The sequence below is a fragment of the Caloenas nicobarica genome, chromosome 17, assembly GCF_036013445.1.
Source record: "Caloenas nicobarica isolate bCalNic1 chromosome 17, bCalNic1.hap1, whole genome shotgun sequence".
Taxonomy (NCBI): Eukaryota; Metazoa; Chordata; class Aves; order Columbiformes; family Columbidae; genus Caloenas; species Caloenas nicobarica.
Genome location: NC_088261.1, coordinates 3955175 through 3972499, shown reverse-complemented (window position 1 = coordinate 3972499; position 17325 = coordinate 3955175). Strand labels below are relative to the sequence as shown.

Sequence of the window (17325 nt, the reverse complement as noted above, 5' to 3'; positions counted from 1 at the left end):
TAGGGGTTTTGTCTGAAATCCTGGTTTTGCATATGTCTCTTAGTTGGAGGCTCCCAGGTTTTTAATAGGCTTTGGCTGTCTGTTTTGGCATTGCTATTTAAAAATAAAGAACAAGTTTTCATAGCTCTCAACTTGATTTTGTAGACCTGCCAATTCCAGAGTCTTTTTTGAAGTTATCTAACTGGGCAGGAAGTGGCTGAGAGGTAGAAGTCAAAATTAATTAGATTAAATCAATTTTTTCAGTCTTTCACTTGTCTGCCCATTTTTCATCTTAACAGAGCTGTGATGATCTAGAGGGATGAGAGGAAGATGGGATAAATTAATTTATATTTTCATGAAAAAAAATGAAAAGCTTTCATTCACACTGGAAGCAGATGAAAGTATGTCTACTTTGCAGTTGTGTTAGTTGGTCATGACCTTGCCTGTCATGTGGCAAAGAGGTTTCCAGTGGCTAGAAAAGGCAGCGTGCTGGGGCCTGCTGGACTCTGATTCTGACAGCACCACTTAACATTTCCATTCTGTAGTCTTCTCATCTATATGTTATGGCTGATGATTTCCTACTTCTCATCCAGGTTGTGAATTTAGTATGAAGTTTTTTTGTTGTTTAGAAGATTTTAAGATCTTTGAAAGGGCAATGGAGAAATGCTTTGTGAAATATACCTAAATTCAGTGAAGGAAAGTTGCTTTAACTTCCATATTTCCCTTGGCTTATATGAATTTAAGATTTTTTTCTTTTTGAGGGTGCAGTTCTTTTTTTCTTCTGCGGTAGCAAGTCTTTCCATGTTGGAGAATACTGTTGCTACGATGGCAAACAACTAAAGTACTGAAAAAAGGTTAGATGGTAGCTAGGTGGCAAGTACATGGGAGTTAAAACTGAAAGGCATCCTGACTTACTGACATTTTTTTTTTTTTCTTTAGGTCAATATAAGATAGACTGCAGAGAGAGATTTCAATAATATCTCCTTTTAGGATCAGCAGACTCGTTCCTTGTGACTCTCTTTTGTAACTTAGAAGATGCAGGATGTGGGTTTTCAAGATGATTGTTTGATCCTGTCTTCTATATTTAATGTTTTATATCTCAAAGTGCACATCTCTTTTGAAAGTAAGGTCATTTCTTTGTGTTTGTCCCACTTCAGCAAGTTATTCCTTCCCCTCTTCATAATTTCCCTAATATCACATATGCTTTTGTTTTCACCTATGGAATTTGAAATGTACTTGTGTTGTAACTCATGGTCTAAAAAAAGATCTGTGTAAACTCTCAGACATCATCATCTCCAAGGGATTTTAGCTGTTGCTATAGAAGCCTGATTTCTCTTTCAAGAGACCTTTCCAATATAAAGAAGTTGATACAGGGGGAAAGTTGTCATGGAAATATGTAGCAAAAAGAGAAAGGAAATCTCAATTTGATGACTGTTACATAGGCTTAGCCAACTTGGTGAAGTGGCCTCATACCTGGAGATCTGATTCTGCAGATTCTCTTTGTTATATTCTGTAACTAGAACGCTACAGGCTAGAACCTAAAGAAATATGTGATTTAACATTTATATAACCAAAGATACCTCCTCAAATCAGTGAACTTTAGCCAGATTCTATTTCTCTCACTGCATAATAACATTTAAAAAGCAGTATGACACTATTGCTTAGGCTAACCAACCCTCCAGATGGAGAAGAAAGTTCCCTTGCGAGCTGGGTTTGTGGCTGCGTTGCAGGAATGGGGCTTATCGATTCCCTGATATGAGGCCATCGGGGTGGGTGTGGAGGGTGACATTATCTAAAGCTGCCATTGATGTTCATCTCTTGGAAGGAACCCCCTCAGGTGACACCGATAGGCCAGGGAACTTTCAGCAGCCCAGTTCTAAAGTGGCATGAGCTGTAGCACAGCTCTTTATTATACTTCTGGCAATGACTGCTCTGAAAGGCTTTATAGAGCTACCACTATTGAAATGAGGCTTTCAGAACCAATTTTTAAATCACTAACTAAAAATAGTTTATTCTGCAAGCTTCAGTGCCGTTTTAGATTTGAACAGAAGGAGTCCTTTGTGTCCAGCTAAATGGTGGTATAAGCAGATCTCTCTCCATAAATTTCTTGTCCACTTATACCATCAGTAAGCCTGGTTGGTTCCCTGGTTTCAAGCATTTTGTGTCGCTCTTACTAAAGCCTCCTGATCTAATAAATGTGATTATGAGTGAGCTGCCTTTAAATATCTATTACCAGTGTCACCATGGTAACTGCTGGAAGAGTTTCTTGCTGGTAGAAGGTTTCCAGCTCCCTGAGATACCACAGGACAAAATGCTTAGGCTGTTATTTTCACGGTTTGAATGAGATCACAGACAATATTAAAGAGGAAAAAATAATGTTTCTCATTTTTCATGTGATTCTGTGATTTGAATTTCAGATGCATGGTTCAATTTCTCAAGTGTGCCAAGTTGATTTAAAAATTTAAGCAGCAGCAGCAAACATGTCCATTCATACAAACTGTCTGGAAGCAAGGAATTGGTGAACTTTAATTTAGATTCTCCTATTTTTGCTAGATTTGATGTCACCAAAGCCAAGCTTTGCTGCTCTGATTTAGGGTGTCTATGTATAACAATATGCATGTCTTTTGCAAAACTCCTGACTTAAGGGAGCTAAAGTCAATGGGCACAGTAGATCCTTATTAGCTTGTGATATTTTGTCAGTAATTTAGGTACCTTTGTTTCCCTACCTGTAAAATAATTGAGTTATTAAGCTACTGCAATGATTAGCTGATTCTGTTCAAATAATCTGTAAAAGAATCAGAGTAAGAACAAGATGGAAACTATAAGATATTGCTATATGGGGAATCAAACCTTACTAATAGCTTTTTTTTTTTGACAACCTGATCTATATTAGAGGGCTCATTCATCTCCTGGGACTTGAACTCTTCATGCTTCACCACTTTTCTCTGTTAATTTGTCCTAGTTTTTGTTGCTGCTGGGCTCCCCGTGATGCAGTCTCTGCATCTAGGCAAACCCCGCGGTTCTGCTTCCATTCGGGGGCTGTCAGCAGTTCCAGTGCAAGTCCCACTGAAACAAAGCTGACAACTCAGGTCTTTTATTTGCATCACCCTGAAATGCACCAAAAAGTTCAAAGCAGTAGGGCATTGCTCCACCATCCCGTTGGGGTTTTTTTATTCTAAGGCAGCCTCCAGCACACATCTTCTCCAGTCCTTAATTTTTTTGCATAGCTCTCTGTTGTCAGTGATCAGCAAAAAATTAATGAAATGTTTTTTTGTTCAAGGCTCCTTAGTGTTTCTAATGGATACCTGTTGTAATTCCTCTCCCGTTAGGTGTTAAAATGCAAGGTTTTCCAGCATGTGATCTGTCTCGGACAATAAGCAAAGGGGGCAAGTAGGGTTGTGCAGTATTTTGCCTGCGTAGGTAGTAAAAACTTGCTGTGCTACCTGAATATGGTAATTCTCTATGAATTGTTAATGAATACCACATTGTAAGCTGTATAGCAGAAAACCAACAGTGAGGAATAATAAAGAATGGAGATATTCCCTTTTCCTGAGGTCTTTCATTTAGTGATTAAAATTTAAAAAAAATCAGTTAAGATTTTCAGTGTTCTTTTTTACTTAGGTTCCTCTTTCAGGGAAGACCACTGAGTATTGCCTTTTTTACATATTTAAATTTATCAGCATTTGGAATAGAAGGATGACTGCAGTAAAGCTGTCATTGGTTTGTTGCAATGTCTCTGTGTCTCTGATGCCTAAGAAAAGTGCAGAGAAAAATAAACTTTGGATAAATGTGTGCAAAAGCAATCAGAGACTTTTATTTTAAATATATGAAATACAATGAATATTCCTTCACCACGTGGATTTCCTTCCTCATTTTGCCTTTTCTGTGGGTTGGCTTTTTTTTTTTCTGGTAGATGTCTGTTAACTCTTCAGTGTTCTAGTCAGAAATGACAGAAATGCTGAAAAATGTTGGCGCTTCTTACAGACTCTTATTTTTGAAACAGGCACTTTCCTAATTCTATTTTTGACTTACTTGTGGCTGTTCCCTTGGAAATTTTCAAGTTGTTGTCTGGTCTTCTGAATTTTGGCAATAGGCACCAGAGGAAGCTGTTTTTCTTGTTTGTATAGCACTCCATGTTCCATAAAACACATCTGCCTTTTTTCCGAACTTCATAATTCTAGTCTCTTCCAGCAACAAATATTTTCTCTAGTTGCAGGTCAAAGCTAGTGGCCATGCCACAAGCCGAGCTTCTTATGTATGAGTGGAACATGAAACTGTATCATAGTCTTTTAAGAACATGGAGAAAAATCTGAGTTCTCCAAGTCAGGACGCATGGCTTTGTTGCACTGACGGAGCCTTTTTGGCAGCAGTTGCAGGAGTTCGCTCTTCATATCCACCCATTTGATCAGCATCATCTCGTTAACTGAACAGCGGTTGTTTTTGTCAAAATGAAAAGTGGTGCCCCATGATTCATTCTGCAAATGTCCACTTGCTGCTTCAACTTCCTGACATCTGTAGTGGAACTGAGAAAATAAAGAAGCTTGTATCAGTTATGTACAAAAAGGAAGAAAGTGCATAGTAAATGCTATCCCGAAGCCATGACCTGACTCCACTTATACCCACTGTCTGGTGCAGACTTTCCCTTGTAATTACTTTTGGTTTTATAATTCCAGACGGTAGTGTTCCAGCCTTGTAACTGAATTAGAGACTTGCTTTAAAAAGACATTGTTATTCGCATAATAACCTTGTTTATGAAATTTCTCTCCTCTGTAATTGAGATTGTACCATGCACAAACCCAGTTAAATATAGCATAAATATCGGTAAACGCAAAGTATTTTGAATTTTCTTCCTTGTGTGAGTCGTCTTTTCCCCCACTGTCTTTCTTTGCATTTGCTTCTCAAAATAAGCGATGCCACTAGAAATTCTGCCCTTTACCCACTTCATGAAGTTGTGTGTCATCCATATTATAAAATTGCGCAGGCGGTGCAGGTTGCAACATAAAGCATTTGAATTCCTCAAATGCAGTATTTTTAAAGGGTATTGATGAGTGGGGTTTGGTCTTATTCTCTCTTGTCACGTTGCAGAGTTGTGGGAGCTGGTGGATTGAGCAGCATGCAAGCAATATGCTCACTGTTGTTTTGTCTGTCAACTGAATTTAGCAGCTGGGTGAGAACTTGTCAGATTCTTCAAAAAGTTTATCTTGGTACTTGAAACTGTTTTCTCATCCTGACTGTGTGAAAGTAGTTATGCTTAAGGCTCTGGACAGGCCACAGGGTTGCTTTATGACCATGGACAACTCATTTTAGCTGTCCGATTCTGAGCACTTTGTTCATTAGGCAATTTTTCAATTCAGAAGGTTTTGTGCTGATGAATTCTTGGTCTAAGTAAAGAGATCAGATAATTCTAGCAATAAGTGCTACCAGAAAAACCTCTAAATAAACAAATGTACTGTCTGGTCTTGTTGGGTTTGGGGAAATTGTATACCACTGTTCCAGCCTGTCTACCAAAGCTGAAGCATGTAAATGCTGTGACTGTCTCCTTATGTCCCAGCATTTTCATTTTTAGGCTTTGCTGAAGTTATATTTATCAAAGCTAAAAATATGTTTGCAAATGAATATAGTAGCTCATCTTCTCTCTCCACTCCCCTCATTTCAGTTCTTTATTTCTCTTGGCTAAGGGTAGGAAAACCTCCTGAGCTGACAAGGCTGCTCTCCCACTGAGCCCGTACCAACTCACCAGCAATGGCAATGCACTTTGCTGCATCCAAAAAGCGTGTTTGTTTTCCTCAGGCAAAGAAGCTTTGTAGCAAGGTGTGTGCAACTGATGTTCCTTGTGTTTGAGTTCAGGGTCCAGGGACCTGCAGTCGTTTTCTTCTGAGTCAGTATTTTTCAGCTCTATCTGCTCAGTTTTTGAAGGTGGTGCATAATCAAAGCAGAGGGAGTGACTTGCAGTCACAGTCTGAATGTTGTTGGTCAGACGCATCAGAGTGAACAGCCCTGTATCTCCATGGAGTCAAACAATAAACCCAGTTCGAAACACCTTAGGTTTCTGTGTCTGACATTTGAATAGGCATTTGACTTCTCTTTGCATCCCCTCTGTTTCCTCTAACTTGATACTACCTTTGCAGACTTTAGCTCCGTTAAGACCTCTGGCCCTTTCCTTCCTGTTTTCAGACTCTAAATTATCTTCAGAAAGCTTAAGAAAGAGGAATGTTCTTGAGCATTGCTTACTCCTGTCCCTTATTTGCTGTCTTCTAAATAAAGACCAGATTGACACTTCTTGGACAGCCCAGGAGAAGTCACTCAGAACTGAAAAGCCTCTGTCTTAATGCACATACTTGTCCACTTTTTTGAAGCAATGATGGAGGCAAGGGAAATGTCGTACGGTGTCCTGGCTCTGACTGCTGGCACTCTGGGGGAGAGATTATTAGCATGGAATATAAAAGCTTCTGGAAGCTGCTTCTGTGGTTTTGTCTGAAAAACGCCTTCTTTCTGTGGCCACCTCCTTGCCCTTCCTACATTGTATATACTGCAAGTTTTTACTTGATTGGGTCATGCAGACTGGTCTGGAGCTTATGTTCTCTGCCCAGTGTCCAGTTCTGCTCTTGGGGATGACGGGATATGGAAACTCACTCTTCATCTGCTTTACAGATTGAAGCATCTCAGTGTTTGGAAGGTGAGATACAAATGGCTTTCTTGCATAAATCCTCCCTGCTTTGAAGAAAATATACTATTTCTCATTCCCCTGAGTAAGCAAGTGTACATATGTGTGTGCGCGTGTGTGCTGAATGCCAAAGCGCTGGTGAAGCCAGCTTGCTTCCGTATGTGAATCATTTCTCAAGCAGCTCTCTGTGTCTCACTGCAATGTGGTTTTCCTCTTGGGGAAGCACTCAAGCCCTGAATTTTCAGTCTGGCTTGCACATGCTGTCAGAAGCTAGTGGGAGACAGTTTTCTTTTTAATGCAGAAAAACGGACAAACTTTTACTGTAAGTATTTTAATATCTTTTATTTTTTAAGGTGGGAACCGTATTATCTCTAGAAGGGTTCTAGGATTAGTAATGTGTTCTTAGAGTGAATGGACCTGCTTTGCTCAACAACACTTTTTCCGTAGCATCTCCCTCTAAAACTAAACTGCATGAAACAAAATTGTATGGTACGAACGATTCTGCATTAGCTGAAAAGGAGCTGGGGGTGGTCTAAAAGCCATTATAACAGCAAAAAAAATCCCAACATGTGAGCCTGTAAGAGCTGGCTACTGTATTTTTCTTCTGCTCACCTTCATATATTTTAGTGGTGGAAAGGTTGAAGCTGTTTCTGCGCCTGTTTCTGCTTCTCTAGCAATTCAAGGTTGTGCTCCAACAGTAAATGAAGCAGGAGCACAAGCTGACTTTCCTCTACTACTGCATGTTCACATAGTCCAGTCAAGAAAGGAACCAGCTGCTGAGCAAATAGGTTTGGCAGTGAACATCTCTGCAGAGGATCAGTGAAAGCATCAGGGAGCACACCAGACTGGCACCCTCTTACAGCACTACAGCAAAGAGCTGTTGGCATTCTCAGCAGGACCCTTTAATCATCAGTTTTACATTGTCCTTAAAATTGTACTGTGGACTGAAGCTTGATCATAATAACAATAGTAATAGTAGCATTTATATGGCATGTAACATAGTGAAGTTGTAGAGATGTTAATTAAATCCTGTATGTGCAGCAGTAAAGGATTACTGGCAGAACTGGTTTGAAAACAGGGATTCTCTACCCCTTTCTCTTGTACACAGTTGAAGTTTTTCTAGATGTTCCCTACTAATCCTTTCTGTTTTCACCTCTAAAATGGACACTTTTGCGTGTTCCTCTTCTACCCTTTCTAAATTATAAACTGTTCTCTGCCCATGTAGTCTCAGCAGGAGAGAGAATATTTGATTTGCTGAAATAGTGTTCTTTGTCTGCACAATTTCACAGCTAATGCAAGAATACCTCATCCTAACATGCACAGATATAAATACTACCCCTTCTCTTTATAGTTCAGTTTTAAACCCATTTAATTTCATTATGTAGCCCACCAAGACAGGTCTTTCAGTGCGTAAGAGGTCCCCAGAGTCACAGTTGTAAACCGTTGATGCTGTTGCCTAAATCTGTTCTGTTCCTGTTCGGTATGAATATTTTTAAAATGCAGAAGTCTTCTAGTTTCTCCTGCAGTTTTGGAGTTATGTCCTTGTCTTTGCAAAGAACCTTTCTGTTAGAAATTCACGCTGTCACTCATAAATGTTTAGAATTTCCCAGTTTATTAACTTCAATAAGTGGTCTATTCTGCACTTTAATTAGAGGATAAATATCTCCTTAAGGGATGGCTTCCAGATCTCTATTTCTCTGTATTGTGATGAATGGAAAATGGGAGTCAGGGAAACATCCCAGCATGTGGCAATCTGTGGGGCTGCTCGCTTGTGCACTGTGTGACAGATGTTGATTTATTTCACCTTTTTTTTTTTCTGTGGGATTCCTTTCCAAGGCATGTGAATGTGTGTATCTTCATAAATATGCTATTTAGTGAACAATTCTGATCCCATTTTTATAAATGAAAAAACGAAGGCATAGAAAGATTACATGGCTGAGGTAGTACAGTAAATCTGTGCTGGAGCTGAGGATGGAATGGGGTGCAATATCATCTCTGTGCTTTGAGAGAACCTGCCTGTCTGTGTGCATGTACCAGTCAGGATTGCCATGTAGCCACATGCTGTACATCTCTGCTGTTCCAAAAAACATGATTGTTCCTTCCTTCTTGTAGATATATCTACCCTCTATGCTACAGAAAAATGTAATGACAAGTGATTATCAGGCAAACCACTTGTAATTATTCTTAATTTCTTTAGCAATTATATCACTCTTGCTCTATCTAAAATGAGACCTTCTTTTCTTCCTCCTTGTGGGTTGGAAGAACATGAAGTATTAACTGTATATGTCACTTGCTTTGTGCTGTATTCACTGGCACAGTAGTTCAAAGAACCTGGATTAATGAGCTGTAGCTACCTTGAAATGGTAGCTCATTTAGTCCTTTCAGCCTTACCAAGACAACACATCTACCTAGACCAGAGAAGCACGGTGGGCTGTTGACTGATCGCCAGCACACAGTTGTGCTTCACAGCTTCTACAGGCATCACGCTATCCCACTGGTAGTTGCCACTGTCCTTCTGGATGGCTAGAGAGCAGAAAATTACAGCTAGGTTGGGATATTTGTTTCCTTATGCCCATGTTCTTTCAAAGATTGGGGTCATTGGGAGGTAGCATAGTTTATCTTCTGAGAAGTGACTGGTTAGATAATCAGTGTGAGGAAGGAGGAGGAGGAGATTGAATATCTGTGTGCAAACAGCATAATTTAAATTAAAGGAGGAGCATGTTCCCAGATGTTTCAAAGTACAGCTTTGGCTTGATTTTTAAGCATCAGTCACTGTGCTGGATGACAGTTCTGGGTATTTCAGCTAGAGAAGTAGCAAAGCTATCTGTATTTTTTCCTGTCTTATAAATGGCCAGTAATGTGGAACAAGGACAGGAGAAATGCCGCTAAATAAATCCTTTGTTCATGTGCACACATGAGGATTTTGTTGTAACTTCTGCCATTTTAAAATGTGATCTAACCAAGAATAAAAGTTCGACAAATCCAAAACTCCAGGGAGAACTTCTGTGGAGGAGGGTGGGCAGAAGTTTTTGCACTTACTCTCATCTGTCCATGCCTGGAAAAGTCATCAATGGCCCTAATGGTTGCTGTGGGAAGGGGATTTTATTTTGAGTGATACTGATACATGGAGTTCTGCAGTTACTGACCTGGACTCTGGCAGTCTTGTTGGGATGGTTTGGGAAGCTGAGTTGGTGGCCAGAAACCTGTCATTTGTGGCTGGCTGGAACTGTCCTCACTTAGGCCATTCTGATGTATTTTACACATCCTTGTAACCTTTCTGTGTATGTATATACTATTAATAAATATACATTTTAGAAAATTATGGAAAACACACTAAGGAAATAAGCAAGAAACACCTTAACATAAAAATATGTGACTGTCTCTTACCACTGTAAAGTAACTGTGTCTTTGGGAGATACAAGGGAGTTTCACTATCTGGTTCCATCTGATACCACCAAGGGAAGGAAGCGACTGGCTCTGCAGTGGTTGCTTGTACTGTAGAGGAAGGGAACCATGTGCCCTGTAAAGAAAATTCTCATCTGATGCCATATTGAAAATGCACTTTTGATCCTTTTTTTTTTTTAAAGTCATACAGAAGAGCAATTAAACTAAACAACAACAACAAAAGCAAAGCAAACTGAAACCCAGAAGAGTAATTTTCATATGAGGATGCAAGCTTAGCACAATGAAGATTTTGAAGATGTGACTCTTAAGCTATATTGGAGCCACTGATGGTTAAGTCCTGGGACTGGTATTTTGTTTTGTGTTTTCCCGGTGATCAGTTGGGTGACCTTGGGCATGTATGTGTCTTCTGTGTATGTGTTTTATATCTAAAATCTATCAGCACTTCTAACTCCTTGCAAAAGCACCTGGATTCTATAAGTGCCTAGCTTGCTTAGTATAGTACGTTTTTCTCCACACTTTAAAGTTACAAAATAGTAATAATACTAAAACCACCTTTGCTTGAGGCATGCATAAAACCAGCAGAGTTTGCCCTGCTATAGTGTGCAGTCTGGACATGAAAAGTTCCAAGTGATGTCTTGTCTCCTAGTACTATACCAGCAAAACATGAAAATTCAGCTGCAAGTGAGACTGGAAAGCAAGTCTGAGGTAGACCAAAGGAAACTGCTGCTCAGTGTAGTTGTGTTTGGGTAGAAGGCAGTGGTCTGGCTTGTGATTTATTTATTTATTTTTTTGGGGCGTGGGCCTTTTAATCCAATTTGAATGGAAGCTAAGCTTTATACCAGCAAAAATCCAGCAAGAGTCTTCATTTGGTGGAGTAATGGAGGAAGGTTGCACTGAGCCTCAAAGACACTCAAAAATAAAGTAATAGAAACTAGAGAAAAGAGAGGATGGATGTGTTAGATACAAAAATACTACATACTGAGCTGAAAGGAGCAGATGCCCAAGGAAAGCTGCTAAAGATGACCAAAAGAGAGTAAACAGTTTAATTGTTAGCCTGGTCTTATTTCCAAATAGATATTCAACCTGTGCCATCTATCTTCAAGTTACCAGTTACTGTATTGGACTATCAACTTCCCTGGCTGGATTCCTAATACCAGCTGAGAAATCAAGATGAATCATGGAAGCATCTGTCAAGCCTAAAAATCGTTGTTTAAGGTTAATTGATGTGAAAGGCAGAAAATAATTCTATTTTAGCCCAGCTGCCTATCATGCCGTATAGCTTCCTACATGCCTTTAGAAAATGCTTTATAGCTTACTGAACTCCTTAGATATTTCTATGTTCTGGTTGATAGTTTGTCTGAAAATAGCAAAGATTGATTAGGTTAGAAGGAAAATAGTATAAGCATGATGCAAATTTTACATGCTAAAAAAACCAGAAGAGAATTGTGCTTTGATTTCATGAGAATGTGTAATAAAGGGTCTAGAATAGTCTGACCTTTTGATGTAATAAAAGTAACTGAATTACATTAAAATGTCACTGGGGACTGTGGTTTTTAACCCCCCAAAGTCAGATTTCTGTCCTTTGAGAGTCCTATTTGCGAAGGTGGTAATTCTAACCTCATTTTTCAGAAATGCTGGGCACTCACAGGTCTCAGTGAACCTGCTGTCTAGTACCTTACTCTCTAGATCTAGTAATGAGTTTCATAATTCTTTTTTTTTCGTTCATTTTCCCAAAGCAACTTGAATGACTACTTTAATTCGATGGTCCTGTTGAGTGAGTAGTTACACACAGACGTGAGCACCAAAACTTACCTTGTGTAAATCACATGGGGTACAGATAATTAATATTTCTAGCTCCCCAACAGGGATTTTCTTATGTAACTTCATTTCTTCAGATAGACTATTAAGTAAATAAAAATTATTAGCATAACTGCTAGGTTTCTTGACTGTTTCTCCTCAAGCAGTACTTCTGATAACTCGAATGTGTGTCACCTACCTAGGAATGAAAAGAGCTTAAGATGTGTGCAACCTGGTTTTGTTCTTTGAAGTACATGTAAGGTGTGTGGAAAGTATTGGGATCCCAGTTCAGAGACTGAAATCCTTATCTACAGTGCAGATTCAGGTTAGCGAAATACGTGAGAAGCCTTACCTCTACCTCTTACAAATGCTGGTTCCCATATAAACACACAGAAAAACTAATAAACACTAATAAATTCAAATATACTGTTCTCAATTTTAGTTTCATCTGCTTGGTGTAGTAAAATATTATTAAATCCACATGGCGCATAAATCACTGTCATTACATGAAACAGCCAGTTTGCCTCAGGCTACTGGATGGATTTCTTGAGTTGTAGGGTTTTGTTTGGATTTTTTCTTTAGTAGCTCATTCTTTTACTTCTAACATTATGGTCTAATGAGCCTATCACTCTACTGCAACTTTAAAATATCATGGATGACTCAAAATTAAATTCTTTAGGATATCAAGAAAGCCTCTGTACAGCTTAAGGCAGGAAAGTATGAGATACAGTTATGAAGAAATGCAGAGGGTCTACTAAAGCAAAATGCATGTGCAACTACAGGATCTACAAAAACCAAAATCTGCATAATTTGGAGTTCTAATCAGGAAGATAGTTTGCATGTGTAGTTGCTTGTTCACTCATAAATACAGTGAAGGGTATTGCTCATTAAAAAAAATCTAATTAAATAATGTAAAGCACCTGAGCTTGCTAAGGTAGATCATGAACTGTGGGAATGATAAACATTATTATATACTGTAATAGAGCTTACGTATCTGTCAGTGCTTTAAAAAAACAAGCCAAGTAATGAACATAATCATCAAAGACTACTCTGCTTTTTCCTTTAATGAGATCAGTTGATGGCTTCACACTGTATGTGTTAAGAATTTTAATGGAGTAATGACTATACTTAGTAATAATAACTACGCTTTTTAAAAATTTATTTAGGATCTGACAGGTTAGAGCTGTGGAGAAAATAGAGAGCCCTCCCTGCAAGAGGCACCAAGGATAAATAGATGTCACTTTCTGGCTTTGTTCTCTGTAAGACAGCAGCAGAGCACTTGACATTCTCCTCTGCCTCTGTGCTGCAAAACACTCCTTAAATAGACCCTCATGGCAGCTGGAAGGTGCTGTCTGTGTCGAATATGACTTGGCCCCAAACAGACTTGTTTCCTGTGAGTTCATTGAGTGTTCTTATTTGTGAATGCAAAATAAAGTATAAAGCGAATTATGAGACACAAAATGTGACATAAGCCCTTCTACTGACTCAGCCAGGAATAAATTGTTTTGGCCTCTCTCCCAAAGGGTGGTTGTCCACATTCACGCTGGCCCAGCTGGACTCCTGTGGGATAAACATCGTGTGCTTGCTGTGAGCACGTGCTCCTGGCTGAGACACTGGGCTGGTGTCTTCATCGATCTTTTGGTTACCTGTTTAACAGACAAGAAGTAAGTTAACCTCTGCCTACACAGGACTGATATGCACCTATAATACATCCTGTGACTATTTTAGAAAATGAAGCTGTAGAAGAAAAATGTTGTTTGTACTGAAGTGGGGGAGAAGAGGTGATACCAGGCAATCTCCCCTGCCTCCCACTCCCAACTCAGACTGGTGGGACTTTTTTTTTTTTTTTTTTTAAATCCAACTAATTATGTTATTCTCTTCCTGGTTTGGATTGAGCAATGGTTGATGAAAATGTATGGCTTCAGATCTGCAAGAGATGAGCTAGCTGTTTAATTGGCAACAGTCTACCCAGAGAAACAGACTAGTTTTTCTTGCTGGCAGATTAAATTTATTCAGATATATCCAAAAAAAGGACTTTACGTCTATTTGCTGATTCCTGGCAGGATTTCTCTCTTGTGTAAGCTTACCTCTGAGGAATAGTGGATGTGGGTTTCTTTGCAAAAAAGTTTCTATTTTTACCATGTTTTGTAAATCTTGGTATTGTGAAACATCTTTTTATCACCATGTCAACATCCACTGATGCTTCTCTAGAAGACTCTAAGTAAAAGATATTGTATTTTCTGTACAACGGAGGAAACTTGCTTCTCATGTGACTTTCTAGAAGTGAGTACTATTTCAGTTGAAGATGCTGGATCTAACAGTAAGAGAAGTCGTTTTCTTTTTATCCCAAGGTTGTCTTCAGTTGCTGTGGACTTCAGTTTTCTCAGTTACTCTTTCATTGTGCTTCAGCATTCACAGGTGTTCTGAGGCTGATAGAGGTCTCAAACATAGACAGTACCAACAAAAGTCAGTGTGCCTTCTGTGGTGTTTCATGTTATCAGTCAGTGTGAAAAATATAAGTGGCTAGAACGTGCTCTGAGGGATCCTCTAGGCTGAGTTTTGATGTGTCTAAGAGAGGGAATAAAGTTTAGCATGGCCTTTTCAGCTCTTTAAATTGATGCCAGATATCTCTGCTCTCTTTCAGATGATATAAAGACAGTTTATATTTTTGTGTGTTTGTATACTTGTATGTATAAATATTTTTACTTTTTTAGGTTCTGTAGACTGAGTTTTTGGGAAAGAAAATGAAGAGCACTGCAAGGCCTTGGAGTGCAATAACAAAGCAAGGGAGTCATGGGGTTGATAGAGGAAAATCATTTTCTACCACCTCAACAGGAATGAAGACATCAAAGTCCTCAACTTCACTTGCCTTTGAATCTCGGCTCAGCAAGGTACTAACCAGTCAGGGCTATGCAAGCTTTGTAGCCTTGTTCCAGGTTAAAGCTTCGATTTAGTCCTGGAACATTACATTTTGACAGATTAAGGGCCAGTTATTTGCTGCTTTGACCTGCTTGGTGTGTCAGGCTCTGCAACTGGCATTTATCTGCACAGTCCCAAATGCCTGACCAAATGTAAACCAGTGAGGAACTAAGATGACTACTGTGCAGAGCAAGATCTTAGAAGCTGGAGTTGCCAGTAGTCTACTCCTGTAAACTGTTTTCTCCCTGCCTTTCACTTATTTGCCGATTTTGAAAGATCTTCCCCATTTTCATTCTTAACTGTTGAAACTGTATTGTCTCTTAACCCACTTTGCAAATACCTAGAACACAAAACAAATACAAAAATAAATAAAAAAATCAGTACAGTTATTAAAGCAGTATTTCCTTTGGGTTACTTTATGGAAATGTGCCTTTTCTTCCAAGAACCTTGCACTTTGAACTGCTTGATGAGAATATGCAAGGTCTTTATCTTCTGGTTGCTCATAAAATCTGTGCATTGCAGCTGAAAAGGGCAAGCAGCGATGACATGCTGACCAAACCAGGAGTGGCTGCAGCTGCTGGAGTCTCCAGGCTGAAGAAGACCATTACAACAGGAGCAATTTCCGAACTTGCCGAGAGTCGACTGAAGCCCAGCACAGGTAGATAAAAAGGGTCTGGAAGATGGTCTGCTTTGTACGAAATGTGCCACGAGTGTCACTTGGTTTACCAAGATCCTGAGTTTTCCTTATCTCCCACTTGTACTGCAGCTATAACTTACCTGTTATAACATACAGCATATAGGACGAGACATACTGTGCCTTGCAGACTGCATCCTACACCCCACGAGTCGTTAATCTAAAGTTTAACGGGGGAAGCCGGGGGTTTCCCGGAGCTGTTGGCGTTTGAGGCTGCCCGGCCCCGAGCGGCCTCGCGGTGGCGCTGCCGGCCCGGCCCATCCTTAGAGGAAATTTCATTTTCCTTTTAAAATCTTCACCATGTATCAATAGCATTCTCCCGTCTCCCCTCTCTGAATGAGCAGAGCCCTTACCCTGCTGTTCCTGGGACGTGGCAGAGACGTGAGAACAAAGAGCTGGACACAGCATCTTCGTGTACAGCTTGTGCTCCTAAGCTATGTCGTGGCATGCTTGCTCCCTCAGCCTTAGCCCCAGCAGCTTATTCACATTGGTTTCAAATTTAAGACTGTTTCTAAAGGCAGTGACACCATCTGCATACCAAGGGCTTGTGTGCAAACGTTCTGCTTTCCCCCAGGAGCTCAGCAAACGCTTGCTTTTGTCTGCTCCCTGGTGGCATTTCCAAGGAATGTGAGATCTTATTAAATTTGACCATGACCTCCCTATTTGTCACAGCCTCGGCAGGGTTTGGCAGTGTAACAGAACAATGTTACTAACCAGAAAGGGATTTCTGGGGAAAAAAAAAAAAAAAGTCTTACATACTTGCCCCTCACCAAAAAGAAAGTAATGCATCTTGTAACAGCATAAATGCTTCACAGTAACCCAAAAAGAGATCCTGTTCTGCAGTTAGTTGGTGTGTAAATCCGCAAATTTAATCGTGACTAGTCGTATCCAAAGGCATTTGAGATTCACCAGCCAGTAAAGAGGCATGATGCTGGCAAAAGATGCTTGGGAGGAGTAATGAAGGGAGAAGAGGACCTGTACAGATGATGCAGCATAGGATCCTGGGAATGCAGCCAAGGAAACAGCACTGCAGGGAGTCCAGAATGGAATACATATGTCAGATACAAAAATACTAGCATTGGAACACAGAGCCCCCTTCTGCAGGCATGTATAATAACTGGGATTGGGCGAGGGATAAGATTTATGGTGATGACTAAATACAAAGGGTAAAATGGCTTATGGAGATCAAATTACACCTGGGTATTGTTTTGCCTATTTAAATTACATCATTAGATCTGACCTCATATATTGCTTTGCATCAACATTTGTAGAAGTATGAATAGGAATATTAGTGCTAGGTGAAACAGAGTTGAAGTGTGGAGCTATGTTTATTGTGTAGATAAACACTAATATTGTGTGCTGCCCCTCTGAAATTCCTGTTTACCTAGAGAGAACTGTGCCAGGTCTTATAGGAGCTATCTACAGGTGTGTATACAAAAAGACCTATATCTTACATATCTTAATTTTCTCAGTGGTTCCATAGTCCAAAAGGGTGCTTGGAAATCTAGTTATATTCTGAGAATGTGTCACTATCATGGCCACTGAAAGGTGCTAGATGTTAGTGAGCCAGGTTACTAAGCTGAATGCTACTTTTAGATTGCCACACCATGAAAAAATACCAGTGGCATATTATAATACAGTATGTTGTTGCTAAGAGGAAAATTAAAAATTGGATATGACAGAAGGCACAACATGTTCCTGGGAACATGAAGTAGAAAAGGAGAGAACATTGTTTCAGCTGCTATATTTTATTGAAATGGCATCCCCATTGGTCTCTGATTCTGATCAAGACCACACTGCAACACTGACTGTGGAGCTAATCCAAGTAAGAATGTTCCTGTAGCTGGGAAATGCAGATGTTTGTGTA

General features: G+C 39.7%; 1 long non-coding RNA gene across 2 annotated transcripts; it reads left to right on the top strand.

Moving 5' to 3' along the window:
- The first annotated feature begins 6899 nt into the window (after positions 1–6899).
- Positions 6900–15414, top strand: LOC135995716 (uncharacterized). Of its 2 annotated transcripts, none has more exons than XR_010607153.1 (3): positions 6900–6965; positions 14560–14736; positions 15287–15414. It is a non-coding gene; the product is annotated as an uncharacterized LOC135995716 (long non-coding RNA). The 2 variants fall into 2 exon arrangements; XR_010607152.1 differs by lacking the exon at positions 6900–6965 and adding an exon at positions 13435–13509.
- The last annotated feature ends 1911 nt before the right edge of the window (positions 15415–17325 follow it).